The sequence below is a fragment of the Rana temporaria genome, chromosome 8, assembly GCF_905171775.1.
Source record: "Rana temporaria chromosome 8, aRanTem1.1, whole genome shotgun sequence".
Lineage (NCBI taxonomy): Eukaryota > Metazoa > Chordata > Amphibia > Anura > Ranidae > Rana > Rana temporaria.
Genome location: NC_053496.1, coordinates 86,422,029 through 86,440,297, shown reverse-complemented (window position 1 = coordinate 86,440,297; position 18,269 = coordinate 86,422,029). Strand labels below are relative to the sequence as shown.

Below are 18,269 nucleotides of genomic sequence, written 5' to 3'. Positions count from 1 at the left end.
TATTGATTGGTTTGCGCAAAAGTTATAGCGTCTAGAAAATAGATAGAATTATGGCATTTTTATTATTATTTATTTTTTTACTAGTAATGGCGGCGATCTGCAGTGGATGAGGGACACGTATGGGATGAGTCCTCTCAGGCAAGTCTGGTGATGGGGTATGTGATTATGGATAAGGGACACGTATGGGATGAGTCCTCTCAGGCAAGTCTGGTAATGGGGTATGTGATTGTGGATGAGGGACACGTATGGAATGAGTCCTCTCAGGTAAGTCTGGTGATGGGGTATGTGATTATGGATAAGGGACACGTATGGGATGAGTCCTCTCAGGCAAGTCTGGTGATGGGGTATGTGATTGTGGATGAGGGACATGTATGGGATGAGTCCTCTCAGGTAAGTCTGGTGATGGGGTATGTGATTGTGGATGAGGGACACGTATGGGATGAGTCCTCTCAGGTAAGTCTGGTGATGGGGTATGTGATTATGGATGAGGGACATGTATGGGATGAGTCCTCTCAGGTAAGTCTGGTAATGGGGTATGTGATTGTGGATGAGGGACATGTATGGGATGAGTCCTCTCAAGTAAGTCTGGTAATGGGGTATGTGATTGTGGATGAGGGACACATATGGGATGAGTCCTCTCAGGTAAGTCTGGTGATGGGGTATGTGATTATGGATAAGGGACGCGTATGGGATGAGTCCTCTCAGGTAAGTCTGGTGATGGGGTATGTGATTATGGATGAGGGACGCGTATGGGATGAGTCCTCTCAGGTAAGTCTGGTGATGGGGTATGTGATTGTGGATGAGGGACACGTATGGGATGAGTCCTATCAGGTAAGTCTGGTGATGGGGTATGTGATTGTGGATGAGGGACACGTATGGGATGAGTCCTCTCAGATAAGTCTGGTAATGGGGTATGTGATTGTGGATGAGGGACACGTATGGGATGAGTCCTCTCCGGTAAGTCTGGTAATGGGGTATGTGATTGTGGATGAGGGACACGTATGGGATGAGTCCTCTCAGGTAAGTCTGGTGATGGGGTATGTGATTGTGGATGAGGGACACATATGGGATGAGTCCTCTCAGGTACGTCTGGTGATGGGGTATGTGATTGTGGATGAGGGACACATATGGGATGAGTCCTCTCAGGTAAGTCTGGTGATGGGGTATGTGATTATGAATGAGGGACGCGTATGGGATGAGTCCTCTCAGGTAAGTCTGGTGATGGGGTATGTGATTATGGATGAGGGACGCGTATGGGATGAGTCCTCTCAGGTAAGTCTGGTGATGGGGTATGTGATTGTGGATGAGGGACACGTATGGGATGAGTCCTCTCAGGTAAGTCTGGTGATGGGGTATGTGATTGTGGATGAGGGACACGTATGGGATGAGTCCTCTCAGGTAAGTCTGGTTATGGGGTATGTAATTGTGGATGAGGGACACGTATGGGATGAGTCCTCTCAGGTAAAGCTACTTGTGGAATTTTGTTAAACTACATTTGAATGTTCTGAGAGTTTTTGTACACATTGTTGTTCAACATTCTGCTTGTGTATAGGATGTGATTTTTGGATCAGTGAAATGTAGTCCTTGTCAGGTAGATTTAATGATGGGAGATGTGACTGTGTATCAAGGAAGTGTATAGGACAAGTCCTCTCGGGTACTGTATATAGAGGGATGTAATTGTGGATCAGGGACCTGTATAGGACAAGTCTCAGGTAAGTCTGGTGATGGAGATGTGACTGTGGATCATGGAAAAGTCCTCTCAGGTATGTCTATGTGGAATGTGACTGTGGCATCTGGATCAGAGATAAATTCTCTCAGGTAAATGTCTATGGAATGTGACTGTGGATTAGGTAGAAGTCAAGTAAGGTAAGTGTCTGTGGACTGTGAATTAGGTAGAAGTCCTGTCAGGTAAGTGTCTGTGGAATGTGTCTGTGGATTAGGTAGAAGTCCTGTCAAATAAGTGTCCGTGGAATGTGACTGTGGATTAGGTAGAAGTCCTGTCCGATAAGTGTCTGTGGATTAGGTAGAAGTCCTCTAAGGTAAGTGTCTGTGGACTGTGAATTAGGTAGAAGTCCTGTCAGGTAAGTGTCTGTGGATTAGGTAGTAGTCCTGTAAAGTAAGTGTGGATTAGGTAGTAGTCATGTAAAGTAAGTGCCTGTGGATTATGTAGAAGTCCTGTCAGGTAAGTGTCTGTGGAATGTGACTGTGGATTAGGTAGAAGTCCTGTCAAATAAGTGTCCGTGGAATGTGACTGTGGATTAGGTAGAAGTCCTGTCCGATAAGTGTCTGTGGATTAGGTAGAAGTCCTCTAAGGTAAGTGTCTGTGGACTGTGAATTAGGTAGAAGTCCTGTCAGGTAAGTGTCTGTGGATTAGGTAGTAGTCCTGTAAAGTAAGTGTGGATTAGGTAGTAGTCATGTAAAGTAAGTGTCTGTGGATTATGTAGAAGTCCTGTCAGGTAAGTGTCTGTGGAATGTGACTGTGGATTAGGTAGAAGTCCTGTCGGGTAAGTGTCCCTGGACTGTGAATTAGGTAGAAGTCCTGTCTGGTAGGTGTCTGTGGATTAGGTAGAAGTCCTGTCAGGTAAGTGTCTGTGGGATGTGACTGTGAATTAGGTAGAAGTCCTGTCTGGTAGGTGTCTGTGGATTAGGTAGAAGTCCTGTCAGGTAAGTGTCTGTAGAAAGTGAATGTGTGGATTGCTGTGTGTGTTGAGCTGTAGCAGGGCGGCTCTGTGCTGTGAGGGGGGAGAAGCGCGCCAGTCAGCTCAGTGCAGACACCCATCCCCGGGCTCTCCCCCTCTGCCGGCCGAGCACGTGACCTGTCCGGAGTGCGGGCGGCGCGGAGCCGGTGCATAGAGCCTGCCGTGCGAGCTGAGGGGACACCGAGCTACCGACCGCTGGGTGAGTGCAGAGCCTAGGGGACTCCCTCTCCCTACATGTCTCTTTATTATGCGGGCTGAGTGTACTTTATTGTAGCTGGACAATCACCATCTCACCAGTGTGAGACGTCTCGTGCTGAGCTGTCCAGTAAATGCGGAGAGAGGAGGACCTCAGCCTAGTCCCATCCATGCAGAATGTTGTCCTGGGCTCACTTGTGAAATGTTCCAGCTAATTTCAGCCCCAAAAGAAGTTGTATGAAGGTGTTGTGCCCTCAGTAACTTGTGTGTGATATCTTCATCCCTGTTTGTTGGGGTTGGTGGGTTGCGTTGAACTTTTTTTTTGGCTTTTTTTTTTTTTGTAATTAAAAAGTGCTGGAAATGGTTAAACCTGGTCGGTGAGTGACCAGCCTCTGGACTGACAGAGAAGGCACAGCACATGGGGGAGGTCTGTAGAGGTGATGGTTTTTGGACAGAGGCAGGTGATGGTCAGAATTGGTCACAGGGACCTCCTCATGTGAGATAATTCTTTCTGATGGAACAATCATCCATGGCTGGATCTCTCACATTACACATATACTGGGATGGGGGAACCCACCGGAAGAATTGTCAATCACCACATCGGTCACAGGGACACCCTCCCATACAAGGGCTCCCTCCTGTACCCCCCTCCCACACAGGGACCCCCTCCCATATCCCCCTCTCCCACACAGATGCCCTCCTGCACCCCTCACACACAGGGACCCCCTCCTGTGCCCCTCTCCCACACATTGACCCCCTCCCATATCTCCCTCTCACACAGGGACCCCTCTCCCACACAGGGATCCCCTCTTGCACCCCTCTCCCACACAGGGATCCCCTCTTGCACCCCTCTCCCACACAGGGATCCCCTCTTGCACCCCTCTCCCACACAGGGATCCCCTCTTGCACCCCTCTCCCACACAGGGATCCCCTCCTGCACCCCTCTTCCACACAGGGATCCCCTCCTGCACCCTTCACACACAGGGACCCTCTCCCATATCCCCCTCCCACACAGGGACCCCCCTCCCGTATCTTCCTCCCACACAGGGACCCCCCCTCCCGTATCTTCCTCCCACACAGGGACCCCACCTCCCGTATCTTCCTCCCACACAGGGACCCCCCTCCCGTATCTTCCTCCCACACAGGGACCCTGCCCATATCCCCTTTCACACAGGGACCTCCTCCTGTACCCCCCCTCCTACACAGGGACCTCATCCCACACAGGGACCTCGTCCCGTACCCCCTTTTCCCACACAGCGTCCTCGTCCCGTACCCCCTTTTCCCACACAGCGACCTCGTCCTGTACCCCTCCTTTCACACAGGGACCTCGTCCTGTACCCCTCCTCCCACACAGGGACCCCCTTCCTCCCACACATACACACTGGGACCCCCTCCTGCTGCTGCTCATATCCTACAAAAGTGGAAATAATTTGTTCTTTTGGCGTACAGAGACAGATTTTTGCAAAAGTGTCTCGCATGCATCCTAAGAGCCGCTTCACACAGGGGCGACTTGGGATCCGACTTGAAGTCGCTCTGAGTTACGCTGTTGAGAAAAGCAATTGAAGTGAATGGAGCCATCTTAATGTACACTACTGAAGTCACTCCGACTTCAGAAAAGGTTCCTGTACTACTTCAATCCGACTTCTAGGCGACTTGTACCCAAAGAAGTAACAATACAGAAAGAGAACATACATTTCTCAGGCGAACTCCCACTGGAAAGCCTCCTGTCCTGGAGGTGTCTTGAAGTCACCTTATAAGTCGCCCCAATGTCGCGCTGTGGTGCGTGCTCAGATCGTTTTCAGGTCGCCTCGCAAAGTCGCAGCCAGAGTCGTGTCCCCCCTATATGTACCGGCTCTTAAAGTGGCACAACACGCACCAATTTCAAGTACAAGTTCACAAATTTTTATAAATTCCAGGGCTGGTGGGAGGAGTTTTTTTTTTTTGGTTTTCTTTGTGGAGACGACTCTGCCCTACATCTTATAACTTCAGACTTTCAAATAGCGCAACTTCATAAATCGCACAATTTCAAAGCTGCGTTTCATTGTGACTTCAGGTCAGACTTGAAAGACATCTGTGTGGCTTCATGCACAGGTGTTTATTAACCACTTGGGGACCGCCGCACGACAATATACGTCGACAGAATGGCACGGCTGGGCACAAGGGTGTACAAGTACGTCCCCTTTAAAAACCCAGCCATGGGTTCGCGAGTGTGCCACCCCCGGCGCACTCGCGACCTGGTCCAAAGCTCCCTGACCGCGCCCGGGTCACAGAGCTGAAGAATGGGGAGAGGTAAGTGTAAACAAACCTTTCCCCGTTCTTCCTAGTGGCTTGCCAGTGATCGTCTGTTCCCTGTCATAGGGAACGACGATCAGTAACGTCACACGCCCAGCCACGCCCCCCTACAGTAAGAATCACACACTAGGGAACACTTAACCCCATACAGTGCCCCCTAGAGGTTAACCCCTTTACTGCCATTGTCATTTTCACAGTACCAGTGCATTTTTATAGCACTGATCATTGTAAAAATGACAATGGTCCCAAAAATGTGTCAAAAGTGTCCGATGTGTCCGCCATAATGTTGCAGTCACGATAAAAATCGCTGATCGGCGCCAGTAGTAGTAAAAAAAAAAAATATTAATAAAAATGCCATAAAACTATCCCCTATTTTGTAGACACTATAACTTTTGCGCAAAAATATGTAGAAGAATACGCATCGGCCTAAACTGAGGAAATTTTTTTTTTTTTTATATATTTTTGGGGGATATTTATTATAGCAAAAAGTAAAAAATATTGATTTTTTTCAAAATTGTAGCTCTATTTTTGTTTATAGCGCAAAAATAAAAACCGCAGAGGTGATCCAAAACCACCAAAAGAAAGCTCTATTTGTGGGGAAAAAAGGACGTCAATGTTGTTTGGGAGTCGCATTGCATGACTGCGCAGTCATGCAATGTTGTACCGAAATGAAATTTACGTCCTTTTCTTCCCACAAATAGAGCTTTCTTTTGATGGTATTTGATTGCCTCTGCGATTTTAATTTTTTGCGATATAAACAGAAAAAGACCATAAATTTTGAAAAAAATTTATTTTTCTTATAACAAAAAGTAAAAAATATCGAATAAACTAAATTTTAGTCAAACATTTAGGCCAAAATTTATTCAGCCAGATGTCTTGGTGTCAAAAACGCAATAAGCGTATATGTATTGGTTTTCGCAAAAGTTATAGCGTCTACAAACTAGGGTACATTTTCTGGAATTTACACAGCTTTTAACTAGGGCGGTGATCAAGGGGTTAAACCTTTATTAGGGGGGGGGTAGGGGGCTATCCTGGACCTAAAGGGGCCTAAAGCTAACTGCCCTAACACTTTTTTCTGTCACAAATGACACTAAATGCAGTGATCAGAAAATAAATGATCACTGCAATCAGTGACACTGTGACAGGGGGCTGGGGGGGGGGGTGATTGGGGGGGTTGTGTGCCTATGTGTGACTGTGTCAGTGTACTGTTAAGTGCAACTCACAGTTCTGATGTCTTCTCTCTCCTCAGCGTCGGTCGAAAAGACCGCCACAAGGAGAGATGACATCACTTCCCCCTGCCTGTGTTTACACTTACACAGGCAGGGCAGGCAGAGGCGGCAGATGATTCGCTGGGAGCGATCGCGAGGAGGTGGCTAGAAACGAATAGCTGCCCCCTCATCCCGGATCGCTCCCAGACGATTACCGACCGCCGCATGTACCGGGGGGGGGGGGTCCCGATCAGTCCCCCGACCCACGTCTAGGCATGGACGTGCCGGCAGGTCCTCTTGTTAAGAGGGGCTTCCAGATTCCGATAAGCCCCCTGCCCTTAGGCTACCTTAAGGCTGGGTTCACACCATCGCCAGATCCGTCACACAGCAGGGGTCCGGTGCGTGCTGGTTCAAGATTTCAGGTGCGATTTCAGACAGAATTTTGGGCTGAATTTGGACCTGAAACAGACTAAAAAAGGCACACATTTTTCCAGCAAATCGCACAGGACCTGCTGCAGAGATAGGTGAACCGGCTCCATAAAGAGCCAGTCACATTCTCCTGCTATGCAAATTGGATGCTGGGAAACCGCATCCAATTCGCATAGGTCTGAACCCAGCGCTAAGAGGTGGAGATCTACCTGAACGAAATGGAAGAAAGTAAAATATCACTGTGCACAGCGTCTCCCAGTTTTGCCTCCTCACACCTGATTTAAACCTCTAATTGCCATACTACCATGTCGCAATTGCATGCATTGCACAGCAATCATGTATTTAAATTTAGGTGGTGAGGAGGCAACATATCACCTGTCAAACAGACTGTGATTGCTTTTTTGAGAGGAGCAGCAGTGTTTGCTGCACTTGTGAATGAGCCCCTATGGCTAAACGCAGCAAACCAGCAGGAACGTGGTGTGGGGAAACTGCAGCACATTAGTGTGAAATAAGCCCTATACTAGTATGTCCAGTGTATTGCTTCACACTGACCTGAAGATCTCTTCTTTCCTGCTGCTGGCACCACTCTGGAGAACACTTGTAGGGATAAGAGGTGGAGTGCAGTTGGTATCACTACGCATGGGACAGGAGCCAGCACTACAGAGTCAACTAATGTGGCTCTTGCTTACTACTACAAATTTACAAGTAGTCCCTCTGCATTGATGCTCTGGGACCCCCAACTTACAGGGACCCTCAATAGCCATTGCGACTAGGCTTTTCTTTAAAGTGGCACCCAGAGTTTAAAGTGATTGTAAAGCTTATTTTTTTGTTAAAAATAATAAACATGTTAAACATGCCTGTCTTGTGCAGTAGATTTGCACAGAGGAGCCTGGATCCTCCTGTTCTCGGGTCTCCTGGCACCTCCCTTCTGTTAAGTGACCCCACAGCAAGGAGCTTGCTATGGAGGCACCCGAGCCCAGCTGTAGCTCTGTGTATCCATTCAGACACAGAGCTGCGGCACCGCCCAGCTCCACCCCCTTTATCGCCTCCTTGGCTGACTGACTGACTAATTGACAGCAGCAGGGGGGAATGGCATCACTCTGCTGTCTCAGCCAATGAGGAAGTGAGTTCTGGGCAGCCAATGCAATCCTACAACATTGCTAGATAGAGAGGGGGCCCAAGTAAGTATTAAAGTGGAGGTTCACCCTAAAAAAAATTCAATACATTGAGAAGACTGATTACACTGCGGGTATGCTGTGTTTTTTTTTTTTTTTTTCCATACATACCTCGTTATCGCCGTTTCATCCCTCGGCTTCCGGGTATGATTCTTGCGGGTCTGGGCGTTCCTAGTTGATTGACATTCCTCCGACCGACGCATCCATCGCGTCACGATTTTCCGAAAGTAGCCGAACGTCGGTGCGCAGGCACCGTATAGAGCCGCACCGACGTTCGGCTTCTTTAGGCTACTCGTGACGCGATGGATGCGTCCGTCGGAAGCCTGTCGGAAGACTGTCAATCAAAATAGGAACGCCCAGTCCCGAAGACCATACCCGGAAGTGGCGGAGAAGATCGCTCTCTAAAACGGTAAGTACAGCTTCGATTTAAAAAAAAAATAGCCGATTCCCCTTGACAAAATGAGCATCAATCTAAGGTTAAATTTTTTTTTTAGGGTGAACTCCCGCTTTAAGAGGGGCTGTTGCACACAGAAGGCTTTTTTATCTCAATGCATAGAACACATTAAGATAAAACACCTTCAGACTTTACAACCACTTTAAGTGGTTAAAGTAAAGTGTATCTTAAGGCCAAACTTTTTTAGTTTTGGATAGAGTAGGAGGTGATTACAATACTGACATTTTTTTCTTTTCCCCCATAGGGGAGATTTTCTTTCACTTGCTGTTTTGAGATAAAGCAGGAAGTAGGAGAAAATCTCTACATAATACTCTCGTAGACTCTAGTGGAAGATCTCCCCACAATTCTGGTTCAAGTGACAACTCAGAATGCTAGATTAACCCTCACTAACAGTCCTATTTGCAAGAGTGACCAGGATGACCAGCAGGGACACTCGGGTATAAAAACCTGACAAAGGGTCTAAAACCTTTCCACACTTTACCTCAAAATGGGCTTTTTATACACTTTAGAGAAACCTTCTCTGAGATAAAAAAAAGTATAGACTGCCAATACTAGCCTTAAAAAGCCAGTTGTCTGACTGTCATGGTAATACTGCAACAGTTTTTGGGTTATTGACCTAGAATAAGTATACACATCAGTTGTTCTGAGTCCATGACTTAATGGTTTAAGCTATTGGAACACTGTATGTGTCTTTCCGTTTGATATTCCTTTTAACATTAAAAAAAGAGTTCAAAGAGAGCGATTTGCAAAATCTGGAATTGTTACTGAACATCGTCAATGCATACACGTAAGATTCAGCGTCTGCTACAAGAGCTTCAAAGATGAGGAGGGACAATGGGTCTGATTTATGATGTCTGGATCAGAAATGCAGCTGTTCTATTTAGCAACCAATTCTGGCAACTTTTTACTTGGTCCTATTTCTTTGCTCCAGTTTGTACAGATTTTCACTAAATTACATTTATTTTTTTAGGCTAAAGCTGCTACTTAAAGACAGAGTGATTTTGGTCTGGCTTTTTAGAAGGGTGTTCTAAAATATATAACATTCAGTAGCATTGTGTGTCTCTAAGCTTTTAAAACCACTTCTTGTTTAGACCTGCCATACACGGATCGGAATTCAGCCAGTTCAGCAGGGACCAATTGAATTTCGATCCATGTTTGGGCAGGCTGGTTGTACACAACTCCATCTATAGCTGGTGGGGCTGATCGACAGGAAATTTCCCAACAGGCTGGTTGTGCACAAGTCGATCTATCGCAGCCACTGGCTATAGCTGTCGATGCTGATGAGTGTATTCTAGCGACGGGGAATCTCCCCGCTGTCACAATACAAAGGCTCAGCAGGAGGGATTTCTCCATCTACATCAAGTGTGTGGGTGGGAGCATCGAGTCGTTTTCTTTTGTTCAGCCAGCGTGTTGAACAAAAGAACATGACTTGTGCATGGCCAGCCTTATTTGTCTTTAGCAATTTAATAATTTGCCAATTTTCTATGTAATCCATTCCTTCAGTGTATGTTATATTGCAGAGCCCTTGTCCTATCTATTCCTATGACTAAGTACAATGTAACTTTGTGTCTTTGTCAGCATTGACATTGTTACTTTATGGCCATTTCAAAACTACCAACCATTTTTCAAAAAGTATCTTCTTACTTTCTGTGATCCAAATGTTTAGTGTATAGTGTACAAGAGCCACTGTGGTGGTTAATTAAAACAGATTTGTTATCAAAAACATTGGTTGTTTTTTTTTGTTTGTTGTTGCTGTTAACGGGGTTGTAAACCCTTATGTATCCTACAGTCATGGCCAAAATTGTTGGCACCCCAGAAATTTTTCCAGAAAATCAAATATTTCTCACAGAAAAGTATTGCAGTAACACATGTTTATTCCCTTTGTGTGTATTGGAACAAAACAAAAAAAAGGGAGGAAAAAAAGCTAATTGGACATAATGTCACACAAAACTCCAATAATAGTCAAGTCAAAATTCTTGGCAACCTTAAAGCGGAGGTTCACCCATAGAGAACACATTTTCCCCTTAGATGAATGCTCGTTTTGTCTAGGGGAATCGGCTAGTTGTTTTAAAATATGATCCGTACTTACCGTTTACGAGATGCATCGGATATGGGCTGCGGGACTGGGCGTTCCTTCTTGATTGACAGTCTTCCGAGAGGCTTCCGACGGTCGCATCCATCGCGTCACTCGTAGCCGAAAGAAGCCGAATGTCGGTGTGGCTCTATACTGCGCCTGCGCACCGACGTTCGGCTTCTTTCGGAAAATCGTGACACGATGGATGTGACCGTCGGAAGCCTCTCGGAAGACTGTCAATCAAGAAGGAACGCCCGCTCCCGAAGACCCATACCCGGAAGCGACGGAGAAGATGCATCTCGTAAACGGTAAGTACGGATCATATTTTAAAACAACTAGCCGATTCCCCTTCACAAAACGAGCATTCATCTAAGGGGAAAAGAGAAAAAAAAAACTAATTGGGTGAACTCCTGCTTTAACCTAATATTTGGTTGCACACCCTTTGGAAAAAATAATTTGGGGTCATTGTCCTGCTAGAAGACCCAAGATCTTTTTTTTTTAGTTTTTTTACAGTGCTTCTGGGGAAGGGGTGGTAGGGGGATTTATGGGGCAGTGGGCAGTGTCAGTAGAGCAGTGGATGGTGTCAATAGGTTTTTCATTTTTATTTATTCTTTTTTTTTTTTACAATGTTTTTTGGGTGGAGGGGGTTGGGACTGTGGACAGTGTTGGTAGGGCGGGTGGTGGTGTTTCGTAGTTTTTTATTTTATATTCTTTGTTACCCATTTTTATTTTTTATAATTCTTTTTCAATTTTCTTGTTATATTTATTGGATTAAAAAAATATAAAATATTATATCAGTTGGAGGGCTTTGGTGACATGTCAGGGGTCTAAATGGACCCCTGACATCTCCCCTTTGAGACAGAGAAAGAGGCTGAGGACACAGATTCCCCAGTCTCTTTCTCAGCATTGAAGATGAAAGGACAGAAGACGGCTCCTGATCATTCATAAACTGAAGCAGAGTAACACACAGGTTACTCTGCTCAGTTATTACAGGCCATAGAGAGCGTTCGGTAGCGATCGCTCTCTGTGTCCAATTCAGAAAAGGAAGGAGTCGGCCCAGGGGAGGACAGGGGGCCAGAGAACACAGGGCTGGAGGAGGAGGACATGGCGGATATTGGGGGATAATCGATGTGGCAGCGGTACAGTGCGAGCACCGATCGCCCTGAATGGCATTTCAGCTGACAGCCGCTGGAGGGAGACGAGACAAAGCGACTGTTTGAAAAGCCATGCAGGGAGATTGGTGCTCACAACTGTCCCCCCCCCCCCCCCCGCACTGATTTTCGTTCCGATCAAGGGAGAATAATTCATGTGTACAGTGTGGATCTCAGAGTGTCCCCCCCTCTCGGGGGCCCATGTGCAGTTAACACCCTGCACACATAGATGATACGCCACTGATCCTAGGATATCTTATACTTGCAATACCTACAAACAAAGCAAAGCTAACTGAATAACAGCCCCTCAAAAGCTGCAGGCGCTGTTAGTTAGCTTTGTCATATACTTCTATGGAGGCTTTGGAGACAAAAAAAGCGACATGGGGGTATAATTGTTTGAAGCAAAGCAAATACAACGTGTAAACAGGACTGTAAGCTTACCATTTTATTTAGTGAAAAGCGTTTAACCACTTCAATACTGGGCACTTTCACCCCTTTCCTTCCCAGGCCAATTTTCAGCTTTCAGCACTCTCGCACTTTAAATTAAAATTGCGCAGTCATCCAACACTGTACCCAAATAAATGTTTTATAATTTTGTTCACAGAAATAGAGCTTTCTTTTGGTGGTATTGTGGGGGACAGGTGTTTTTACTGTGTGGGGATGTGTGTGCTGACAGTGTTTTGGGGACATTGTGTGGGGACACTGGGCCAGTGATCAGTGTGTAAAAAACAGCTCATACTCGCTGATCACCGGCCGGCTGCTGAGATCAGATCTCCTCTCCTCACTGTCAGCTTCCCTGTGAGGAGAGCTGTGCTGATCTCCTAGCAACCGGCTCTCTATTTACGTGACATGATGGTTGTGATTGGAAACAGCCATCAGGAGGGCCAATCACAGAGCCCTCCTGTCGATCGGAGATGCGCCTCGTCTGGGTGACACGAGCGCATTGAGATCGCGCGGCTGAGCAAGCACGGGCATGCGCTTTCCCCCTCCTTCTGAAGGACGTTCTTGAACATCTGTTTAGAAAGAGGAAGCGCCCACCCAGCCGTATATGTACAGTGGCCGGGTGGGAGGTTGGTTAATTGGCATTCAAGGCTCTTTAAAAAAGCATGTCCGAAGCCACATTTTGAAGCAAGTTCAAACAATTCCTTAATGTAACCAGCCCCTGTTGCTTTTTCTGGATTGGCTGTCAGAGTTGTCAACTGATCCCACCTGCTCCCAAAGATTAAGGGCTGTTTTTGACAGCTCCGACTGTATGCTGGGAGCGCATACTCAGCACACAAACCACTGCTGCCCATGGACACACATGTGCTGTGTGTGGGCATTAAGGTCCAACCCCTTTGCTGCCATATGTGTTATGTAGAGAGCAAGATGAAAACTATGCCTCTGAGTTATTAGTGGGTAAATAGAAGAAATTAAAGATTTTGAAGAGCACTTTTTTTTTTTTTTTAGATTTATCATATTCATAAGAATGAGCACATATTTTGTAGAATTTTTTTTTTGTATTTTCTGTATGCTTGCATTCTAGGTCTAGTTTTTATGACGGAGGTGGTATTTTTTTCTTTTTTTTGCATCTACAAAGCAAATTTTTTCTCAAACATCAACTTTTTGACTTTCATTAAAAGGACACTTGCCTGTCCTAGGATCCAACAGCATTTTCTCCCGGCCGATTCTTTACTTGTCTTTGGCTCTCCGACACCAGCATATTTAGTGTGGGAAGCCTACTGTGACTCCTTGCAGCTCTACCGCCTTCTTCCCACTGCACATGCATGAGCCATGCTGCACTGTGTAAATGGTCCAGCAGTCTCGTGGGACCTGTAAGGCCGCGTACACACGATCAGTCCATCCGATGAGAATGGTCCTAAGGACCGTTTTCATCGGTTAGCCGATGAAGCTGTCTGATTTGCCTACACACCATCAGTTAAAAAAAACGATCGAGTCAAACGCGGTGACGTAAAACACAACGACGTGCAGAGAAAAATGAAGTTCAATGCTTCCAAGCATGCGTCGACTTGATTCTGAGCATGCGTGGGTTTTTAACCAATTATTTTGCATACTAACCATCGGTTTTGACCTATCGGTTAGGCGTCCATCGGTTCAATTTTAAAGAAAGTTCTAACATTTTTGACCGAAGGATAACTGACCGATGGGGCGCACACACGATCGGTTTGGACTGATGAAAAGGTCCTTCAGCCTAGGTTCACACTGCTGCGAATTCAAAATCGCGGTAAAATGCGCGATTTTACCGCGATTTGCCGCGATTTTGGCCGCAATTTAATGTAAATCGCGGCCCGAAATCGCAAAAAGTAGTACAGGAACTACTTTTTGAAATCGCAGATGCGGCGTCGCACTGATTAGGACAGTGCCATTGCCGACAATTGCCGCCGATTTGAGATGCGATTTGACATGTCAAATCGCATCTCAAATCGTTCCAAATCGTACCCAGTGTGAACCAGGGCTCAGTCTGTTTTCATCGGTTTGGACTGACCGTGTGTACGCGGCCTCAGTGTTCGAGGAGGGCTTGTCATGCTAGCAAGGTTTTTTTTCAAAGTTGTTTTTCACCAAAATAAAGACATGGATGGATGGATGTGTGGGTGAGTTTGCTTTGAATATTAAAAATGAATTGAAAAGCGCTTTGTTTGTGGCGTTCAGATATGGTTAGATTCTGCTTGGATTGCACCAACATCTCTTTTTGTAAATGTGTAGAATTGACAATGGGTGATGTGACTGATCTGGTCTTGTAGCAGTGATAGCGCCTAGCTGCTCACAGCAGTTTGTAGAAATTGCTGACAGTCAGTACTGTGAGTACATACATTAATGCATACTTAAACACAGAAAAGGGAGTTGTTTAATGTATTTTATGAACTCTAAAAAAACAGAAGAATGCTGTTTATCTATTTTCCAGATTTATTGTTTTTATTCTGGTAATGCTAATGACTAACTTAAATGGGATGCACACTAAATGCAGCCATTCTAAGCTAGCGTTGTTAATGTCAGGATGTACGCAGTGACACAACCTTTTCCTTTCTGAAAGCATCACCATTTTGGTGTGTAATAGGTAGTATTTATGTATTATATATATATATATTGCAAGTATGCGATGTTTGTTAACCAATTTGACCAACTTAAAGCGGTTGTAAACCTGCGATTATTTATTTTTTCACCTGAAAGGCAAAAGCCATAATGAGCTAGTATGCACAGCATATTAGCTCATTATGAAATACTTACCTCGGAACGAGGTGAGAGGAACTTACCTGGTCCACGCCGAGCGAGATGTCATCTTGACTCGGCGTGTCTTCCGGGTATCGCCGCTCCAGCGCTGTGATTGGCTGGAGCGGCGATGACGTCACTCCCGCGCATGTGTGTGGGAGACTTCAATTCGGCAAGGTCCGGCGGCTGCCGGTCCCTTAGCCGAGGATCCCCGCTGCGCATGCGCCCCTGCAATCAGCGGCGCATTGCGGGGGGGAATATCTCCTAAACCGTACAGGTTTAGGAGATATTCTTTATACCTACAGGTAAGCCTTATTATAGGCTTACCTGTAGGTAAAAGTCCTTAAGTGGGGTTTACAACCACTTTAAATTGTTGTTGTTGTTGTTATATTTGTTAGTAAAATGTTAAAATATATTATCTTAATCGTACAGTATAAGTCACAGGTTGGATGTTCGTAGACCCTGGGTTATGAATAATAAAACATTCTACCCACAAACAAAAATGTATTGTATTGCAGTTCACCAGTTTTATTTTTTGTCTTTTTCCATTATTCTCACCAGTTGATCCAGCCAGTAAGTATTTTTTTTTTTTTTTTTCAATTTCATAATATCAGTCTGTTTAGACCAGGGGTGTCAAACTGGCGGCCCTCCAGCTGTTCCGAAACTACAAGTCCCATCATGCCTCTGCCTGTTAGAATTATGCTTGTAACTGTTAGCCTTGCAATGCCTCATGGGACTTGTAGTTTTGCAACAGCTGGAGGGCCGCCAGTTTGACACCCCTGGTTTAGACAAAGTAGCAGTTAGAAGGTTGAGACAAACCATTTACGACTGACGGGTGGGCCCAATGGTTAGCTTTCATTTTATGTAAAATCATTATCCCAAAAGGGAAAAAAAACTGTTTACTGTAACTGCTTTTGAAGTTTTAGTTTGAGTTCAGCTTCAGTTTGGTAGCCAAATCTATATAATCTAGTCCAGGGATACTTCATTAAAATTCAAGGAGGTCCGGTCGCCAAAATTTTCTTTGGGCCGAGGTCCGAATCTCAAGTCTGTGTTATGACTCTGAGAAAGATTGTAATCATTTGGACAGAACAAACTGAGTGGGTATTAGCCACACCAGTGAAATAGGACTTTGCTGGAGCGTTATGTCTATAAAAGGTGAGCTAGTAAATTCACAGAGAATTTCTTATAGAAAAATAACAATTTTATTTAAATACATAAAAACAATAAATACAATCCATTGTTTGCCCTGATACAGTATAGATGCTATGATTGGTTAGATGGGGGTGGTGCTGGTCGCCAACATGTTTCGCGTAAATTAGCGTCGTCGCATCCATCTATTTCATATCTTCATCGAATAATATGCAAAAAACAGAACAAATTATTTACATACAGTATATTGTTACAGGGCATAAAAACATTTCATAAATGGTAATATTATTCTTGCATAGTGTATATATAAGCTCACCAAAAACTGTAAACTGTCAGGTCTGGTCTGTAAAGTGCACGCGGCATATGGTGACCCCAAGGCGGTAACTTGCCGCCTTGGGGTCACCAAATGCCGCGTGCACTTTACAGACCAGACCTGACAGTTTACAGTTTTTGGTGAGCTTATATATACTATGCAAGAATAATATTTATGAAATGTTTTTATGCCCTGTAACAATATATGTAAATAATTTGTTCTGTTTTTTGCATATTATTAGATGAAGATATGAAATAGATGGATGCGGCGCCCCAACGACGCTAATTTATGCGAAACATGTTGGCGACCAGCACCACCCCCATCTAACCAATCATAGCATCTATACTGTATCAGGGCAAACAATGGATTTTATTTATTGTTTTTATATATTTAAATAAAATTGTTATTTTTTCTATAAGAAATTCTCTGTGAATTTACTAGCTCACCTTTCATAGACCTAACGCTCCAGCAAAGTCCTATTTCACTGGTGTGGCTAATACCCACTCAGTTTGTTTTTTGTCCAAATCATTTTAACTCTTTAAGGACTGGTGCATCTTTGTCTGTGCTGGAAATCGCCCAAAAAATGTTTCTTCAGATTGTAATCGTATTTCTATTCAAACATGAGACATGTACAATTTTAACAATATTTATTGTCAAGTTTCAGGTGTCCCCATCACAGTGCCCCTTTACATCAGGTGTCCCCATCACAGTGCCCCTTTACATCAGGTGTCCCCATCACAGTGCCCCTTTACATCAGGTGTCCCCATCACAGTGCCCCTTTACATCAGGTGTCCCCATCACAGTGCCCCTTTACATCAGGTGTCCCCATCACAGTGCCCCTTTACATCAGGTGTCCCCATCACAGTGCCCCTTTACATCAGGTGTCCCCATCACAGTGCCCCTTTACATCAGGTGTCCCCATCACAGTGCCCCTTTACATCAGGTGTCCCCATCACAGTGCCCCATTACATCAGGTGTCCCCATCACAGTGCCCCTTTACATCAGGTGTCCCCATCACAGTGCCCCTTTACATCAGGTGTCCCCATCACAGTGCCCCTTTACATCAGGTGTCCCCATCACAGTGCCCCTTTACACCAGGTGTCCCCATCACAGTGCCCCTTTACACCAGGTGTCCCCATCACAGTGCCCCTTTACACCAGGTGTCCCCATCACAGTGCCCCTTTACACCAGGTGTCCCCATCACAGTGCCCCTTTACACCAGGTGTCCCCATCACAGTGCCCCTTTACACCAGGTGTCCCCATCACAGTGCCCCTTTACACCAGGTGTCCCCATCACAGTGCCCCTTTACACCAGGTGTCCCCATCACAGTGCCCCTTTACACCAGGTGTCCCCATCACAGTGCCCCTTTACACCAGGTGTCCCCATCACAGTGCCCCTTTACACCAGGTGTCCCCATCACAGTGCCCCTTTACATCAGGTGTCCCCATCACAGTGCCCCTTTACATCAGGTGTCCCCATCACAGTGCCCCTTTACATCAGGTGTCCCCATCACAGTGCCCCTTTACATCAGGTGTCCCCATCACAGTGCCCCTTTACATCAGGTGTCCCCATCACAGTGCCCCTTTACATCAGGTGTCCCCATCACAGTGCCCCTTTACATCAGGTGTCCCCATCACAGTGCCCCTTTACATCAGGTGTCCCCATCACAGTGCCCCTTTACATCAGGTGTCCCCATCACAGTGCCCCTTTACATCAGGTGTCCCCATCACAGTGCCCCATTACATCAGGTGTCCCCATCACAGTGCCCCTTTACATCAGGTGTCCCCATCACAGTGCCCCTTTACATCAGGTGTCCCCATCACAGTGCCCCTTTACATCAGGTGTCCCCATCACAGTGCCCCTTTACACCAGGTGTCCCCATCACAGTGCCCCTTTACACCAGGTGTCCCCATCACAGTGCC

General features: G+C 45.8%; 1 protein-coding gene across 4 annotated transcripts in view; it reads left to right on the top strand.

The window, feature by feature from the left end:
- The first annotated feature begins 2,702 nt into the window (after window positions 1–2,702).
- The window catches only part of PLCE1 (phospholipase C epsilon 1), a 509,323-nt gene continuing 493,756 nt past the window's right edge, over window positions 2,703–18,269 (top strand). For all 4 annotated transcript variants that reach the window (XM_040362142.1, XM_040362141.1, XM_040362145.1 and 1 more), the window contains exon 1: window positions 2,703–2,898. The gene's annotated coding sequence lies outside the window, so the exon portion shown is untranslated. The remainder of the gene's footprint in view (window positions 2,899–18,269) is intronic.